Source organism: Alligator mississippiensis, chromosome 15, assembly GCF_030867095.1.
Source record: "Alligator mississippiensis isolate rAllMis1 chromosome 15, rAllMis1, whole genome shotgun sequence".
In the NCBI taxonomy this organism is placed as follows: Eukaryota; Metazoa; Chordata; order Crocodylia; family Alligatoridae; genus Alligator; species Alligator mississippiensis.
The window spans coordinates 27,682,999-27,701,246 of NC_081838.1; the positions used below are offsets into that span (position 1 = coordinate 27,682,999).

General features: G+C 52.4%; 1 pseudogene; it reads right to left on the reverse strand.

The window, feature by feature from the left end:
* Positions 1–210: 210 nt before the first annotated feature.
* On the reverse strand, positions 211–18,225 carry LOC132245825 (zinc finger protein 883-like; annotated as a pseudogene).
* Between the last annotated feature and the right edge of the window lie 23 nt (positions 18,226–18,248).

The following is an 18,248-nucleotide window of genomic DNA, read 5'->3' on the forward strand; positions in this document are numbered from 1 at the left end:
AAACAACAACAGCAGTCATTAACATAATCAAGCCCAGAACAATGGTCCCTCATCCAATCACTCGAGATCCTCGTTTTCACTTCTGTCAAAAATACAAACTGGAAATCATTACGACGCCTCCTAAGTACTAATGTGCCCCTGCTTTCTGTGAAAGAAAGGATGAATGAAAGAAATTTTTCTTTTTTCTGTCGTGGAAACACACGAGAGTACTTTTGGGTCAGGTCAGCAGAAGCTTTTATTCAAAAGAAACTACAGCTGTAGGGGGGACTCCAAAGTGACATGGATTTCCCAAGCACTTGGAAGGGGTCCCCCACCCCCCAAGAGCAAAATCAGGAGGCTTATATACTTTTTAATAGTCGCTTACAACTCACGTCATCATATAGTGAAATTAGCATGAAAAGCGGCTATAATATGACTTCATTATTTCTTTGCTGTAATCAGGATGGGAACTAATGGGGGAGGCGAGGTTAGTTCACAAACCTCCTTCTTGCACCTGGAAATCAGAGTTGTACATACTTTTTGCTATCTTCAAGGCCGCGGTGAGCGAAGCAGTTGCAGAGGAGTTACAAAGAACAAACACTTTCCCTTATCTGTTCTACTGTACAGAGCCAGCAATTCTCCACAAAGTGGTTATGTCATCTTATAACTCAAATAATCAAAGTTTAAGCCATATTTTTTTTTGATTCCACACTTCTCACCCTACATAATTGCATAATTGAGATTTCCACAACTCTCTAATATTAAATACCTACCTAATCAATCACTGTCTTACATGATAGTACAGGCAGTCCTTGCACTTACGACACAATTGGTTCCTGAAAACCGTGTCTTAAGTCGAAAAGCTGAAACTCGGAACAGATTTTTCCATAGGAAAAAATGTTATAAATGGAGGATTGGTTCCTGAACCAAGGCCCAATACCCTATTTTCACTAAAAATAACCCAGAATTTTGTACTCAGTCAATTATAGATGAGTTATATCATTACATTAATGTATTTATATGGTAAATAGCAAGCATATTGATTTGGAAGGACTTCTTTGAGGTGACTTTGCTGGACTTGTTGAAGGATTGTTGGGTGGAGTCTTCTCAGGAGTCTTGGCTGCAGGTTTGTCTGGAGGCTTGTCTGCTTTCTTAAAGAAAGTGTTCAAGGAAGTTTGGACACGTTCTCCAGGGAGATGGGCGACGCAGTGAACTTGTTGGCGTGGCTGGTGTCGGATCAAAGGTTGTAAAGTCAAAACTGATGTCAGAAAGTTAAGACGGTGTCAATCTTGTAAGTGCCAAATGTTGTAACTTGAAATGTTGTAAGTTGTGGACTGCTTGTATTGTGCTTCGGTCCGGGTGACGGCATCACACTTGGACAGGTGAGGAATAGCTGGGATAGGAAGTCTTGTGTAAGTAGGAGCATCACAAACAGGTCTAGGGAGGTGATACTTCCCCTCTGTGCAGCACTGGTCAGGCCACAGCTGGAGGACTGCATCCAGTTTGGGGCTCCACACTTCAGGAGGGATGTGGATGGCCTGGAGAGGGTCCAGAGGAGGGCCACTTGTCTGGTTAAAGGCCTACAGAAAAAACCCTATGAGGACTGCGTGGGAGACCTGAACCTCCTCAGTCTCCGCAAGAGAAAGCTGAGAGGTGATCTTGTGCCTGCCTAGAAACTCATTGAGGGGCGGGGACAGGCAGCAAGAAGTAAGGGATCCAGTGTTTACCCGGGCGCCTGTTGGGGTAACTAGAAATAATGGCCACAAACTGGAAGAGAGCAAATTCAGATTGGACATCAGGAAAAAATTCTTTACAGTGAGGGTTGCCAAAACATGAAATAAGGGAGGTGGTGCTGTCCCCTTCCTTGGAGGTGTTACAAGGAGATTGGACAGACACCTGGCTGGGGTCGTCTGACCTGAGCACTCATTCCTGCCCAGGGCAGGGAGTCAGACTCGATGGTTGAATAGGTCCCTTCCAACCATAACATCTGTGAAACGATGACGTTCAGACGTTAGCCCATTTCCAAATCTCAACTCAAAATCAGTGGGTTTTAAGAGTTGAGAAGCACCCCACAACTGGGAAATGCACCAATGTCCGGCGCTGCCTCTCGGTATTGGTCCCGAAACAGTGGCCGGCAGTCGGAGGATCTGAACCGGTGCAGTGCTAGCAAAGAGCGGGCAGGGGAGGTGTGGCACCGTTCTCCCCTCCCAGCCAAGAGCCAGAGAAACTGTCCAGTACGCCCTGGGCTAGGGAAAGTGCCCTGAGTGGGCACAGCTCTGAACATTACCTGGTGCCCTGCGCTCCCTATACCAGTGCCCTCTGCCTCAGTGCCATGCCCCTGCGATGGGCATTCGCTAGGAGTATTGTAGCACCCACATATGGTGTGTGCCTCTCCCAGCCCACTTCAGAGGACTTCTTGACACAGCTGAGACTTGGGGAAAGCTCTGGCCCCTGTCGGACTGGGCCCAGTTTTACCTTCACACTTGTTATTTCACCCCTTTAAAGCCAGACAAACAAGGCGCATCTACACGCGTAATAAATGTGAAGCAATAAACTACGGAGCGTGTTGCTCTGGCGTTTATTGCTCCCAGGTGCACTGCTTGACTGTGCACGTGGGACCACTGCATGTTGAGCCAGGTCGGAGCAGCCCTAGCTGCCAGAGGCCCCCAAGCATCAGCCTGCGAGCCTGGGGATGCTCCGCCTGGCTCAGCACGCTGCAGAGGGGCTGACTGGGGCACGAGGGTGATTCATCGTGGAATAAGCCAACAGCAGCCCCCACACTGAAGCACTTTCTTTCCCCGACCAGCCATGGGAGTTTCTACACATGCGCTGCCGCAGAGTAAAAAACTCTGCAGCAGAATAGTACTAATATTTACAAGTACTACTCCGCTCCAGAGTCAGTCAACTTACTCCAGCCTAATAGGGGTTTATGTGTAGATGGGAGACCTTTACTGCACAACTAACTAGTCAACTCCACAGTAAATGTCTCACGAAGATGCACCAGTAGAGAAGAACGCATCAGTGCAGGCAGAAACGGGGAATGTGATGAGCTGGGTCTCCTCCAGGTGCAGCAGTAGGGGGCTAGGCAGGGTCTTGTTGGGAGGCAGTCTGGTGATTTGGACAGGAGCAGTGGGCTGTCTATCTCCCTCGGTAATTGGAGTTGCCTGGCCATGGTGGCCAGGCTCAGCCCAAAGCCAGGTGCACTGAGAAAGGTCCTTGCATCTCAGTGGCTGCCTAAGGAAGGGAATGCTGCATGGTTCAGGGAACTGGTGACTGGAGCAGGGATGGAGCAGGGGCAGCTGCCTGGAAGCAGCGAAGCTTGGGACAGAGAGAGAGAGGAGACCTGGGACTGACTGGGGAGAGGGGACAAGACTTGTGGGAGCGGTGTGGGGAGATGGTGCCAAAGTCTGCAGGTAGGTACCGGACTGCCACAGACTGTGGGGTTCAAATGTTTCATGTTTCCCACAGCTGGTTGTGTCAGAGGGATACAGAGTTTGGAGCAGAGATGGGCAATTATTTTGGCTGGAGGGCCGCTGAATGAGGTTTGGTGAGCTGTTGAGAGCCGCCAGGGTGGCCCCACTCCTTGACAAACACCCTGCCCCCTGGTCACCATCTTGGGACCAGAAGTCCTGCCCCCTAACCCCTGACCTTTGCCCTGGGAAGTCCCTCCCGTTGCCCCCAGTACTCCTTTTGGGAAGGGGGTTTACCATCTTGGAACGGGGGAGGGAAATTATATACAAATCTCAAACAGCCACAATAACATATTTTAATTTTATTTTTTTTAAGTCCTTATTTTTGTGCTGTGTATATAGACAGGTGATTGCATAATAGCCCCAAATCAAGTCTTTTGCATACTGGGGGTGTGGGGTGGGGGGAGTATGGGAATGTGTGGGTAGGTGAGTGTGGGGGTGGGTAGGGGGTTTATAGGGGTTGTGGATGTGTGGATATGGGGTGTGGGGGTATATGTGGATGTGGGTGGGTGGGCTTGGGGGGGTTGTTGATGGGTATGGGGTTTGTGGGGTGTGTGGAAGGGGAGGGTGGCTGGCAGTGTGTGTATGGGTGCGTGCGTGTGGTGGGGTATGTGAATATAGCAGTGAGTGGGGTTTCCCCCAGAGGTGTGTGGGTGTGAGTGTGGGGTTTGTGGGTGAGTGTGGGTGGCTGCAGTGTGTATGGGGTGTGTAATTGTCTTTGGGGGAGGGTGGGCACAGTAGTGGGGCTTGTGGGGGATGGTTTGTAGGTGTGGTGGGGTGTGCATGGTAGCTCTGTGCATGCAAGAGCTCTAATCCTCTCTCACCTTCCTATTGCCCTGGGCTTTTATCTGCAGTTAGTGCTGTTCAGGTGCAGGGTAAGGCTGTGCTGAGTCCTGCTCAGCGTTGCAAACTGTCACAAAGTATACTGACTGCCATTAAAAAATAGGGCTAAGAATGACAGTCAGTAAAGTCAGGAAAAACACTGTAGCTCTCAGTAAAAACAATAAACAGCTGCAGCTTGACTAGAGCTCCCACCGACAGAAAACTGAAGTGGTACCTGGTGTCTGAGTGGGAGCACAGCACCCTGCAGGGAATGCTCTCTCAGCCAAGTGCTCCTGCTGCAGTGTCCCAGGATGCTTGTAGTATGGTTGGGTTGCAGGTAAGCTGCTTTGGGGTGTCTGTGCCCGGGCAGTGGTGCACAGACATTGGGGTAGGGTGGGGGCTGAGCTGAGTTAGACAGTATGGTACAGGGTGAAGTCCAGAACATCAGGGGGTAGGGATAAGTAGGGGACCCCTCGTTGGAGGGGACAGCAGTGTAAAACCATTGTTGCTGTCAAGCAGGGTTGCCAACTCAACAATTTTTTTTATTGTAAGGTTTTTACTGACAATCAAACTTTTTTTTTTTAAACGTGTTTACCATGGTTGATGCAAAGAAGTAAGAAAGTCTGACACAGGTGAGCATGTTTCTTCACACTTCTTTCCTCTTTGAAATCTTGACATATATCTTGTGATTTTCCTTTTTTTTTGCAAAGATAGATAGATAGATAGATAGATAGATAGATAGATAGATAGATAGATAGATAGATAGATATCTCCAACACTTTCAAGTAGCCCTTGTGATTCATTTGGCACATCAAAGCACACTAAAAAACTGGTTACACAGTGCACAACTGCGGACCCTCATACCCAACTGGTTACAGCACTGTGCAACTGTGGACCCTCATACCCATATCCCCACCCACTGCCCTCCTCAGAGGGTCTACTCCAGAAAAAGTCTATGCCAGACCCCTCTCCATCAGATGAGGTCTGCCATTTCTTTCCAGCCATCCTCTTCTGTCTTCCTGCAGTACCAGTACATTTCACTTAGTCCAATTTGAACACAGGGCTCGACTGTGGGGTCTGAGTGTCTGGTTAGGAGCAGGCTCTCCTGGATCCCTCCCTGGAGATTGTTGCATCAGAAAAGAAGGGGTGGAGGGCAAGGGAGGGTCGCTGGTGCAGCAGAAGCCAGCCTGGCACAGGTTTCTCAGCTGGCTCCTGTTGTGCCATTCGATCCCTGCCCTTCAGCTGGGATCCACGTGCTGCCGAAGAGGGAGGAAGGCAGGCGGTGGAGTGGTGGGCAGGCGGGCAGGGGATTTGAGTGGTGGTGGTGGGCAGGGAAGAAAGGGAAGTGGCAGGGAAAGGCAGCAGTGGCAGGGGGGGTGGGGGTGGGAGTGGGAGACAGTGGCAGTGAGCCAAAGCGTGGGATCCCCGGTCTCAGGGCCGGTAGCAGCAGGAGCAAATTGGGAACCACAGGGACCGGGCTGGCTCCTGCTGCGTTCTGCAGTCCTGGCATTGCAGCTGGGACCTGTGCTCTGCCGAGGTGCCTGGCCGGGCTGGCCCCCTCCATGCCATTGCGTGTGGTTTCCAGCTGCAATGCTGGGACCGCAGAATGCTGCCCCCACTATAGCGGTCCACGTGCCTGCAGCTCCCACGCTGGACGCAGCTGCCTCTCCTACCTCCATCTGTGTGGGTCAGTGGACCCCACCAGTAGACGGAGCCCTGCCCCTTGCTCCCTTCTAGAGTCTAGTGCGGGGCTTCCCTGCTGCGAGTGCAGGAGCTGCAGGTGCACAGCGTGGAGCCCGTGATAGAGGCAGCTGGGCAAGGTGCACTTCTTGACCCCCAGCTGCAGAGGTGACCAGAGCCGTGGCCCTCCAGGTGCCAGTGCCTGCGTGGGGCACAAGCTCCCTGGGCTCCCCACCCACCACCTGCTGCTCCAGGCAGCGGGAGCTACACACCATGTGGGGAGTGTGTGGAGGTCCTCACACCCCACTCCCACTTTCCCTCACACTCCACATACCTTACACACACACATACCCTGACCCCCAACCCCTCCACGTATACAACCCCACAACATACCCTATGCCCCCCACACAGCCACACCTCCTCACAAACCTACACACACACACGCACACGCACACACACTATAAAGGAGTGAGGCTTTATTTTTGAGTTATTATGCAGTCCCGTCTATATACAGTACACCCCCTAATGAGGTCTCTACCCCCTAACCTGTGAGGTCTGCTGCCTCCCAGGGGCTCGCATCCAGGATGTGGCTGAAAGGATCCCAGAACTTGCTTGGCCCTCCGACCACTACCCCATGCTCCTCATCCACATGGGCACGGATGACAGCCAGGAACAACCCTGGGTCATGAGACAGCACAGGGCTCTGGGGGCTTGGCTGAAGGGGTCGGGGGCACAGGTAGTTTTCTCCTCAGTCCTCCCAGTGGTGGCCCACAGATACAGGAGGGATAGATGCAGAGAAGTAAAGAGAAGACTCCGGCGATGGGGTTAGTGTGAGGGCTTCGGTTACTTCAACCATGGCATGCACCTCAGGGACTGCGGCTTGTTGGGAAGAGATGGCATCCACCTCGTGCCGAAGGAGAAGCAGCTTTTCTTGGCTAGAATGACGGACCTCCTGGAAAGGGCTTTAAACTGGGATCACTGGGGGACAGACCGGCAGCTACTAGCACAAGCATGAGAAATGGCAACCTCAAAACCAACGTCTCAGGGTACAATAGGAAACATTCTCTGACACTGGCCAATGGACAGACTATCCCACAGCTCATCAGGAAGCCTAGGGCCTCCACTGGCAGGCTTTGTTGCCTGTACACTAACACGAGAAGCATGGGAAACAAGCAGGAGGAACTAGCCCTCCTGCTAACCAACAATCAATATGACCTCATAGGGACTACAAAGACCTGGTGGGACTCCACCTATGACTGGACCACACACAAAGGGGGATACACCCTGTACAGGAAGGATGATGTTGGGAAGAAGGGTGGAGGAGTTGTTTGGATCTGGCTGAGCCTTCTCAGGAATTTATTACAGACCTCCGAACCAAGAGGAACATCTCGACCATGAATTCTCTAGAGAACTGGCAGAGGTTGCATGCTCTCAGAGCACGGTCATCGTGTGTAACTTCAACTACCCAGACATCTCGTGAAATGAAAGATTTATAAGCAATCGGATCTGGCTGAGCGTTCTCACGCTTACTATCTAAGTCAGGAAGTCTACAGGTAGATGAGGGGCAAGGCAGTCCTAGACTTGGTTCTGGCCATATGAGATGATCTACCGAGTAACCTGAGGATCAAGGGGAAACTGGACGACAGTGACCATGAGATAATCACTTTCTCCATGTACCATAAGTCAAGGAAATCGACCAGTAGGGTAGAAATCCTTGATTTTAGAAAAGCTGATTTTCACAAGCTCAGGAGACTGGTTGGCGAGGCCCTGCGGGACTATGGTCTGATGAGGAAGGGAGTACAAGAAGAGTGGCTCTTCCTCAAGGAATTAATCCTAAAAGCTCAATGGAAGTTGTAAGAAAGGCAGCAGAAGAGCTCAACAGGGAAGTCACAGACGTCCTGAAATTAAAATGAGAAGCCTACAGAGGATGTAAGTCTGCAATAACTACCAAAGAGGAATATTCAGCAACAGCCCACATCTGTAGGGAGCAGATCAGGACAGCAAAATCACAAACTGAATACAAATTGGCAACCAGAATCAAGGACAACAAGAAGTCCTTCTTTAGATATGTAGGAAGTGAAAAAAACAAACAAACAGCAAAAAAAAAACCCCAAGGGAAGCACAGGGCCCCTGATAAATGAAATGGGACGGCTGATAACCGACACTCAGGACAAAACCAAACTCCTGAATGAATACTTCATGTCGGTATGCCACAAGTCCAAGGTGTTAGCCTGCTTGACAGGATACAGCATGATCATGGTGGGGGTGATCACCCTCCCCTACTTGCCATACATCTTGTGCAGAAGCACCTACAAAGGCTAAATACCTACAAGTAAGCAGGACCAGATGAACTACACCCAAGAGTGCTAAAAGAACTGGCCGATGTCATTGCATGACCTATGGCTAAGTTATTTGAAGACTCATGGTGCTTGGGAGAGGTCCCAGGAGACTGGAAGAAGGCCAGCGTGGTGCCTATTTTTAAGAAAGGAAGAAAGGAGGACCCAGGAAATTGCAGGCAAATCAGGTTGACCTCAATCCCCAGTAAAATCCTGGAGAAAATTATCAAAGAGCCCATCACTAACAGGCTAACAGAAAGTAGTATTCCAAATGGCAGCCAACATGGCTTTGTCACAGGCAGGTTGTGCCAGACCAACCTCATTTCCTTCTATGATCAGGTAACTCTCCACTGCATACAGGAAATGAGGTTGATGCCATATGCTTGGATTTCAAAAAGGACTTTGGAAGGTGACCGGTGGTGTCCCTCAGGGCTCAGTACTCGGACCAGTGCTTTTCAACATGCTCAGCAATGATTTCAAGTTGGGTATTAAAAGAAACTGGCAAAGTTCGCTGACGATACCAACCTATGGGGGAGTGTGGTCATGGCCCAGGACAGATTGGAACTACAGGTCAACCTGGACAGGCTTGTGAAGTGGGCAGACCTCAACCTGCTGTTGTTTAATACAGAGAAATGCAAAGTACTCTTGTGGTGGGATAGTAGGAGGTGCTACTACGCTGAGCCACCCACCTCACGTGCCTAAGCAAAACCATGCTTCAGGTGTCTCCCCTGGGGTGCTTACATCCAACCAACTCCATAGCTGCAAGCCTGGGGTAATAACTGCCATCCCCTAGGCTCTGGGCTCCGTTAGGACTCTGTGCCGCCTGGGGTAGACAGACCCTGCAGACCTTGGGGGTGCTTTTCCCACTGGTAGTATAGCTGGTATAGCCTGGAGCCACCCAGAATGGTTTCAGGTAATAATCCACCGAGCTGTGCTAGGAGTGTAAAGGCCTGTCCCTCCTCTCAAGCATTCGCAGCTAGGTGTGCTAGAACAGATAGCTTTCATGAATCTGAGCGAGGGAGACTGGGGAAGGAGTACAGGATAGAAGAGTATTAGAAAAACAACACCTTGAGCAAAACAGAATGGGCTCGTTGGCCCGTTTGATACATGTCTAGTTCACTTAATCCTAAATTACTGGCTAAATTTCAGGTAAGTTACTTACATGTCCATCCACAGACTGATGGAGGTCTGGAGTCCTTCTGGTTGTTTCAGCATCCCCAAAAATGTCTGCCTCTCCCAAGAGACAGCGACCTCTTTTTATCACTTTTCTGACCTCATCACTAAGCTCCAACCAAAAACCAGGATCCTCAGAGCACGGCTGATGCAGGCTAGTTAGCTGGAGCAACATCAGCAATGCCCCCACCCCGGCGGAGACACCAGTGCCTCCCAAGTATCTGGGCAGGAAGCTGGAACAAAGGAAGACCGAGTCCCCCGCTCCCACTGGCATCACCTAGGAGACCAGGTGGATCCAGCAGCCAGAGTTGGAAACCAGAGGTGGGGCTGGGCAGACTCCAAGAAGGGAGGCCACCAAGAAAAAACGGGTTCCTTTACAGCTTCATCTGGGGAGAAATAATCCACAACACACTTACAGGCATGGCAGTGCTACGCTTGCCGGCACCACAACTGAACGGGACTTGGGTGTCATGACAGACAACATGAACATGAGACACCAGTGTGATGCTGTAGCTGGCAGAGCTAATCAAACACTCCCATGCATCTCCTGAGGCATCTCGAGCAAGTCTAAAGACGTCATCCTTCCGCTCTACTTGGCCTTAGTGAGACCGCAGCTGGAGAACTGCATCCAGTTATAGGCGCTGCACTTGAGGAAGGATGTGGAGAAGCTCGAGAGAGTTCGAAGGAGGGCCACGTGCAGGATTAGAGGCCTAGAGACCAGGTCATGTGAGAGAGGCTGAAAGACTTGGGACTGTTCAGCCTGGAGAAAAGATGACTCAGAGGGGACTTGGTGGCACCAGGCACGAACTCACACTGTCCTTTGGAGACAACAACAGTAGAAGAGTGGGGGAAGCTCTTCCCACACTGTGGGCACTAATGTGCCTTCTCCTTCGTGTGAATAAGCAGGTGTTTGGCCAGGTTGCAGGACTGACTGAAGCTCTTCCCACACTCGAAGCAACCATGTGGCTTCTCCCCCGTGTGGATGAGCCGGTGCCGAGCCAGGCTGGAGGAGGACGTGAACCTCTTCCCACACTCCAAACAGTGATGTGCCTTCACCCCTGTGTGGATAAGCTGGTGCTGGGCCAGTTGGGAGTACTGGCTGAAGCTCTTCCCGCACTCTGAGCACTGATATGGCTTCTCCCTCACGTGAATAATCTGGTGCTGGGCCAGGTGGGAGGACCCACTGAAGCTCTTCCCACACTCTGAGCATTTATGTGGTTTCTCCCGTGTGGATACGCTGGTGCTGGACCAGGTGGGAGAATCGGGTGAATCTCTTCCCAGAGTCCGAGCACCAATGTGGTTTTTCCCCTGTGTGGATGAGCCGGTGTCTGGTCAGGTACGAGAAATAAATGAAGCTCTTCCCACAGTCTGAGCACTGATGTGCTTTCTCCCCTGTGTGAATAAGCTGGTGCTGGGCCAGGCTGGAGAACTGGGTGAAGCTCTTCCCACACTCTGAGCACTGATGTGGCTTTTCCCCCGTGTGGCTGAGCTGGTGCTGGGTCAGGTAGGAGGATCGGGTGAAGCCCTTTCCACAATCAGAGCACTGATATGGCTTCTCCGTCATGTGAATAATCTGGTGCCGGGCCAGGTGGGAGGACCGGCTGAAGCTTTTGCCACACTCTGAGCACTGATATGGCTTCTCCCCTGTGTGGATGCGCCGGTGCCGGGCCAGGTGGGAGCGCTGAGTGAAGCTCTTCCCACACTCCAAGCACCGAATTGGCTTCTCCCGTGTGGATACGCAGGTGCTGAGCAAGGATGGAGGAGCGAGTGAAGCTCTTCCCACACTCTGAGCACTGATGGGGCTTTTCCCTTGTGTGGATACGCTGGTGCTGAGCCAGGCCATAGGACCTAGCGTAGCTCTTCCCACACTCTGAGCATTTATGTGGTTTCTCCCCTGTGTGGATACGCTGGTGCTGGGCCAGGTGGGAGAGTTGGGTGAAGCTCTTCCCACACTCTGAGCACTGATGTGGCTTTTCCCCGATGTGGATGAGCTGGTGGTTGGTCAGGTGGGAGGATTGGGTGAAGTTTTTCCCACGCTCTGAGCACTGATGTGGCTTTTCCCCCGTGTGGATGAGCTGATGCTTGGTCAGGCTGGAGGACTGAGTGAACCTCTTCCCACACTCTGAGCAATGATACATCTTCTCCCCTGTGTGGATACGCTGGTGTTGAGCCAAGCCAGAGGAGTGAGTGAAGCTCTTCCCACACTCCGAGCACTGATGTGGTTTCTCCCTTGTGTGTGTGCACCAGTGCCTGGCCAGGCTGGACAGCTGCCTGAATCTCTTCCCACACTTGGTGCAGCAGTGCTGCACACACTGGTGCTGGGACAGGTCTTGCCAGCAAATGAAGTTCTTCCAGCACGCAGTGCAGCAGTGTGTCTTCTTGCCCAGGTGGATGTGCTGGTGCAAAGACAGGGAGAAAAAATGGGTGACGGCTGTGGCGGCACAGTAGAGCGTGCTACTACTCAGAGCCACCCTCCTCATTGTGCCAACCCAAAAACCGAGCTTCAGCAGTCTCACATGGGATGCCTACAGCTGGATGTCCTGCTTCCTGGGGAACACCCGCAAGCCTGGGGTAACGTTGCCACCATCCCAGCACTGGTCTCTGATGGGGTCTGTGCAGACCAAGGCACACAGACCCTGCAAGCCTTGGGTGTGCTTTGCCCAATGGTAATATTTCTGGGTGTCTTTCAGCCTGAAGCATCCCAGAATAACCTCACGTAGGACTGACAGTGAGCAGCCAGGGTAGAGAGGCAGGTGAAGCTCTTTCCACACTTGGTGCATGCAGGGGGTTTTTCCCTGGTTTCTTATCTTGTGAAGAGCCAAGAATGATGAACAGTTAAAGGTTTTCCTGACCTTGGGGCAGGGGTAGGCTCTGCCCCTCTGCTTGGCAGGGAGCTCCTGCTTTCCTCTGAGCCACTTCCCAATGCCTTGGCTGGGATGCAGTGCATCTTTCCAGCAGGTCTTTAGGTCTTTCAGCTCCACAAAGTGTTCCCTGCACCCAGGCCTTTTTCTAGGCTCTGCCCCTTCTCCACTCTCATGCTCCAGTGCAGATGGTACCTGGTTCACTGCCACATTCTCCTGCTGGTTTTGTGGCCTCCCCTGACTCGTGTGCCACTGCTCCTTTTCAGGTCTCCAGGAGCCAACCTCACCCAAACTCCCTAGGGAAGTCCATGCTGGCTCCAGGTCTGCAGGCCCTTCCACAGGAGGCTGCTCCTCAGCTCTGCTCAGCAGCCAGGCACCTCCTGCACGGGGAAGTAAAGCTCCAGATTAGACAGTGCCCTGCTGGCAAAGGGCAAACACTGCTATGTCTTCTGCTGGGATGGACCTCACAGCAGGCCTGGACCTAGCGCTTGGGTTCCCTCAAGAAAACAAGGTCTTCCTGCCAAAACCCCAAGTGCTGGGGGCGAGGGAGGGGCAGGTCCCTGTGCCCAGCTAATGTTCCCTACTCGGTGGAGTTCAGAGCTGGACTCTCAGGGTTTCTGGCCCAGCTCTCAGGCCTCTTACCTCAGACCCTGCTAGCACAAGTACGTACAGGACATGTGCGTCAGGACAGTGCCTGAATAGCGCCTTGCTCTAACAGCCTGAGGAGGAGGGGAGGACTTACAGCTGTTGCTCTCTTCTGAAAGGAGCAGGGCTATACTTCCTGCCTGCTTCCAGAGCAAGGTCTGGTGCAGGGAATGAGCCCATGGACCTTTCCTCCACTGACAGGTCTCAGGTGGCCTCCATGTCACAGGAGTCTGCACCGGGTCTAAGGCCTTGACATGAACCCAAGCCTGGACTCAGTGCTGAGTTTTGGGCTTCATGACACTCAGGGCTCCAGAGATTAAACTGAAAGGTGGCAATTTTGGTGCAAACCATGGGGGATTCACTTCCACCCACAACTTGAAAGCTTCTGTATCTCACCCGTGCCATGGAGCCATTTCATGCAGCCTGAGACCATGATGAAACACTTCCTGGGTACTAGGTCAACCTCACCAGGGGAAGCCAGGGAAAGCATCAGCTTCTTTCTTGCCCCGCACTAATGGCTACACAGAGCCTCTGCATACCATGCTGGTTTCCATGTGGGACTACAAATCCCATCATGCTCTGGGAGATCCTGTTACACAGGTATGGCTACCTGGATCTGGGGAATCAACTCTTACGTTGTTGACTGAAAATGGAAACTTAACATTGTAGGAGCCCAGGGAAACCAAATCTGAGTCGAAAAAATCAAGACAGCAAACCTGACTGTCCCCTAAAATCTGTCATTAGAGGGAGAAGAAAGTAACAGTTACTTGTCTCCACATTGCTGAATTTCAGGAAGTGGGAATAACACCTGCCTGGACACATTACACCATAATATACTGTGTTTGAGGTCAGCACCCTGGAATGGTAGCACAGGGCAGGTCTGCACTTTCCAGGATCCCCTGGGGCTCTGGGCATGGAGCATTACTGAGAGGGGAGTAGGGAGGAGGGCCACAACTCACCTGCTAGCAGGTCGTCTGATCCTGAGATTTCCCCACAGTCCTCATCATCACAGACCCAGAGCTCCACTTGTCCTTGCTGGATGCTGCAGATTAAGTCAGGTGCAGGACCTCGATATCCTGTTTGGGGCAGTGGTTAAAGAGGGTTTGTGACTGGATACTGGATGCAGAATAACCAGCTGGGATTTGGGGAATCGATCTGATGAACATAACGTTTCTATTAGGGCCTTGATGGACATGGGAAAATGGGCATTTAAGGTGAAAGACAAGCCACTACAGGCAGAAGCCTTCAACAGATGATGTTGCTTGTCACCCAGGTGGTGGAGGGATTGTCATAGGAAACAAAGCACCAATCACTCCTGGTTTAGAAAGGGCATTAAAACTGACAGGGTCACCAGGGACAGGCAAATGGATGTCGTGATCCGTGATGTACTAGGGAGCAGAACGATAAAGCTTTTACACTTTCAAGGTACCAAAAAGAAGAGACATTGAACACACTTATGTATGGATAGATGAGCGAATTGGCCGTCAACAATGATGGGGGTGGGGACGGAGCGCTTCCACCCACCAGCCCGCACTGCCGCCACCTCCCAGGAGCAGGGCCCCCGCTCCATCCCCTCTGTCCATAACGCTCTTGGAGCATTCTGACTGGTTGTTTCAGAGTGCTCCAAGACCCTCACGGACAGACGGACGGACAGACGGACTAAGCCCTTTATTATATTAGATTTAAAAAATGCTACCAGTGTAATTCCAGCAAAAGGAGTGAAAATGAGCTGAGTGAAGGTTTAAAATGAGACTGGAGCCAGTGAAAGCATACAGGACAAGTGGCTGACAATGCGACTTCTTTGGGAAGAGGGACCAATTCAGAAAAGGAGGTATCAGAAAAGCAAACTGACCTAATAAAAGGTAAGTATCTCAACCCTGCGCACAATCCAGAACAAGCCCCTGTATTAGAGATACTCTGGAAACGAAAATGATTTTTACTAGGTCTTGCAGATAGCCCAGTTTTTTTTAATCACAATGATGGGCATCTGGTCTGCAGAGGGTTTTCAGCGTGAGTACAAGAAAACTTTTGAGAATGGCAGAGAGGGCTGGAGAGCACAGATCTTAACAGAAACACAGCAAAGCCAGACAGTCTGGTCTATGGAGATGAACATGTTAGGAAGGGATGTGGACAGACAATTCCAGTGACCCCCCGGTAGAAATACTTCAGTTACATCACACGTACATATGTCACTAGAGGAAGAATTGAGGAAATGCACCAGCCACTGCTGTAGCAACAGGGGCCAATAAGACTTTCTGTTAACTTCTGCTGGGTCATAACGAGAGCAGAAAGGGGATTTAGATCTCACAGAACTGAGCATGCTAGGATTGTTAAATGTGCTTGGAGAGGACAGGCTAGGCCAGGCAGGGAGGAAATCAGAATAATTCTCCAAGAAACAGCAACTGGAGAGGATATGCACACACTGAAACGGCAAAGGGAAATCACGCTGGCAAGAAACTGCTGCATATGGAAGAACCAGGAGTTATAAGAATGGGGAAGACGCAAGTGAAGGCGGCTGGATCAAATGAAGGTGGATATATCAGGTTGAAATGTGAAACCAGCCTGATCACTGACAGAGCAGTGGGGACGAAGTGGATAGAAACCTCCAGCCAAAGGTTCATGAGGATGAGACTGTTGAAACACAGGGAGACAATTACAAAACTCCAGAGCTCACATAGCTCCAAGGAGAAACAAGAACCAGAGCTTTACCCAGGGAAACGAGGGTGTTGAAATTCTTCAGCATCTGGTCCTGGTAGAGCACCTTGTCGTCATCTTCCAGCAGCTCCCACTCCCTCCGCGTGAAATACACGGCCACGTCCTCAAACACCTCCCGGACCTGCAGTCACAAGCATTACACCATCAGTGTCTCCCGTCCCACCTGCCTCCAGCCCCCACAGCCCTCTCTGCAATCACTCTGTGCTACAACTAATTGCAATCTTAGCCATGACAGGTACGGGTACACCATTCCCCAGTCTTCAGCTGAAACGTGATGTGGATGTCGCTGTGGACACACGAGTTCACGTGTTGGCTTCAGCCCAGCTCATCACGTTCTGTTTGCTTGGGCGTGCGGACAGGGGATCGCGGCTCTGCCCCGGCTCCCTGCAGGGGTGACAGCCTGGCCTGCAGCAAGGGCAGAGCTCAATCCCCTGCCTGTGCGCCGCTGCCTGGAGCACGCAGGCTACAGATCAAGACCCTGCCTTGGCTCCAGAGCAAGCTGCCCTGCTCTGCCCTGATGCCTGCCAGTACAACTGGGGCTTGTCTCCATGGCAACCCCACCCTTGAACTCTCACAGCACAGCTGGGGCCAGGGTCGCCATGGAGACCAGCCCCAGCCATGTGGGCAGGGGCTGCTGGGAAATGGAGTCCAGCTGCCGACTGGATCGGCTACTGTACCCACTCCTGCGCCAATGCCAGCTTTGTGCATTTGCAACCTCCACTACCGCAGGCTTGTCTCTCTTCAGGTCTTCTCCACTCCTCACATTCCTTACAGCACCCCTGGCTCGTCCTGGGCTCTGCCCCAGCTGTGCTCCCACCCACGACTGAACCAGGTGCCCTGCTCACCTCCCAGCTCTCCTCCTGCTTTGGAGGCCTGCCCTGCCCCCTCTGCACTTGGCCCGGCTCAGGTGTCAGGGACCTCCTCTCCTCCAGTCTCCCTGGGGAAGTCCTCTGCAGCTCCAGGTTTCCAGGCCCCGCCTCAGGAGGCTGCTGCTCTGCTCTGCTCAGGGTGCAAGCACCTGCGGGTGGGAAGAGAGTGCACAGGTTAGCCCTGGTGCTGCTGGCACCGGGAAAGCCCTGCTCGTCTCCTGGACTGGCCTGGGACTAAGGAAAATGTAGACTTCAGAGTGTGGAAGAAGGGGGAGAAGAAAGACACAACATCCCATAGGTCTTCCTAACAGACCTCCATGGGATGACACTGGAGATGAGCCCCAACAGCTCTGTCCCAGCGTGGGGTGGTGAACACACCACGTCAGAGCCTGCTGGGAAATTGCTCCCTGGGAAAGAAGCTCGAGGGATGCCTGAGGGTTTATCAGCGTGCACGTTTAAGGAGGGGGAGGGGAAATGCAAGGCCAGTTTTCTAGAGGGCACGTGAAATGTTTCCTGGAGAACAAGAACCGCTGATGTGTTGGAGCGCTGACCCCATCAAAATGTTGCAGCAGAGAGATTTCTCCACGGAGGGACGCTGCCTCCGGCTGCGGGAAAGGGTCGAGCCAGCGCTCCTTCCCTGCTCCTGGGGAAGGGCCTCGTCTGGGGCACCAGCCTGAGCAGCTGTTGTCTGCTGACACCTCCCCGGTCTCCTCGGGTCCAGGGGACTCTGCAGCAGGACAGGCCCATGGCTGCTCCGGCCAGGACTCACCAGGCTCCTGCGGTGCCCCTGTGGGCTGCATCGTGTCCGACGACACGTCCTCGACCTTCACACTCGGCGTGACCTGGGGACGGGATAAATATGTCACCGGGGAGCTGGGATCTGGGAGGGAACATCCCCCAAACACACGGAGACGGGCACAGCAGCATCAGGGTGAAACGTTTTCACAGGGAGCGTCTCTTCCTGCTGCCCCAGGTGAAACCCCTCGGCCCCGGTCATGCCGCAGCCTCACTCCCAGCTCCGCATCTCCCGTGGCAGTGTCGTGGGAGAAAACTCCCCGGAGTCCACTGTCTAGCTGCGTAGGACCCAGGCAACACGGATAAAGGCTTTTACTGCAGTGTATTTGCTCGAGCAAATGCCCATAGCCAACAAAGAGGCAAAAAATGGCCCCAAACAAAGACTACAGGACCTTCTTATACTTTTTCAGAAGATAAGGCAGCAGTGATACAGAGCACTGCCCTACGAGGGGAAAAGGCGGGGAAAACTTGACAGGTGTGTGCTTTTACTTAGTCTGGTCCTTTTCCGTAAGCAACAGAATTACAATGCTGCCTTAACACAATCAGTTTTGGACTAGCTGATTTTAAAACTTTTTGCGGAAGCTAAGCAGCCGTTAAAGCGTTGGGGAGCAAAACAGCAGAGTTACAGACATTTGCGGAGCACATGACCGCTGTCTGGCAATAACACGCATTTACCGAGGGCACGACCTCGGGTTTTGAACAAGGGCCTCTGGTCCGGGACATCTTCTGAACAGACAGACTAGCTTGTTTCAGGGAAAAGGGTCTTTGCTCACCACAGCAGGCGGCCAGGAACTGCTCCAGCACCACCAGCGCCAGGTCTGCTCCTTGCCGCGGCTCCAGCCAGCCCCGGCACAGCTCCCGCCGCCGGCCGCACACCTCCCCCGCCCCGCCCACTCCGCGCCC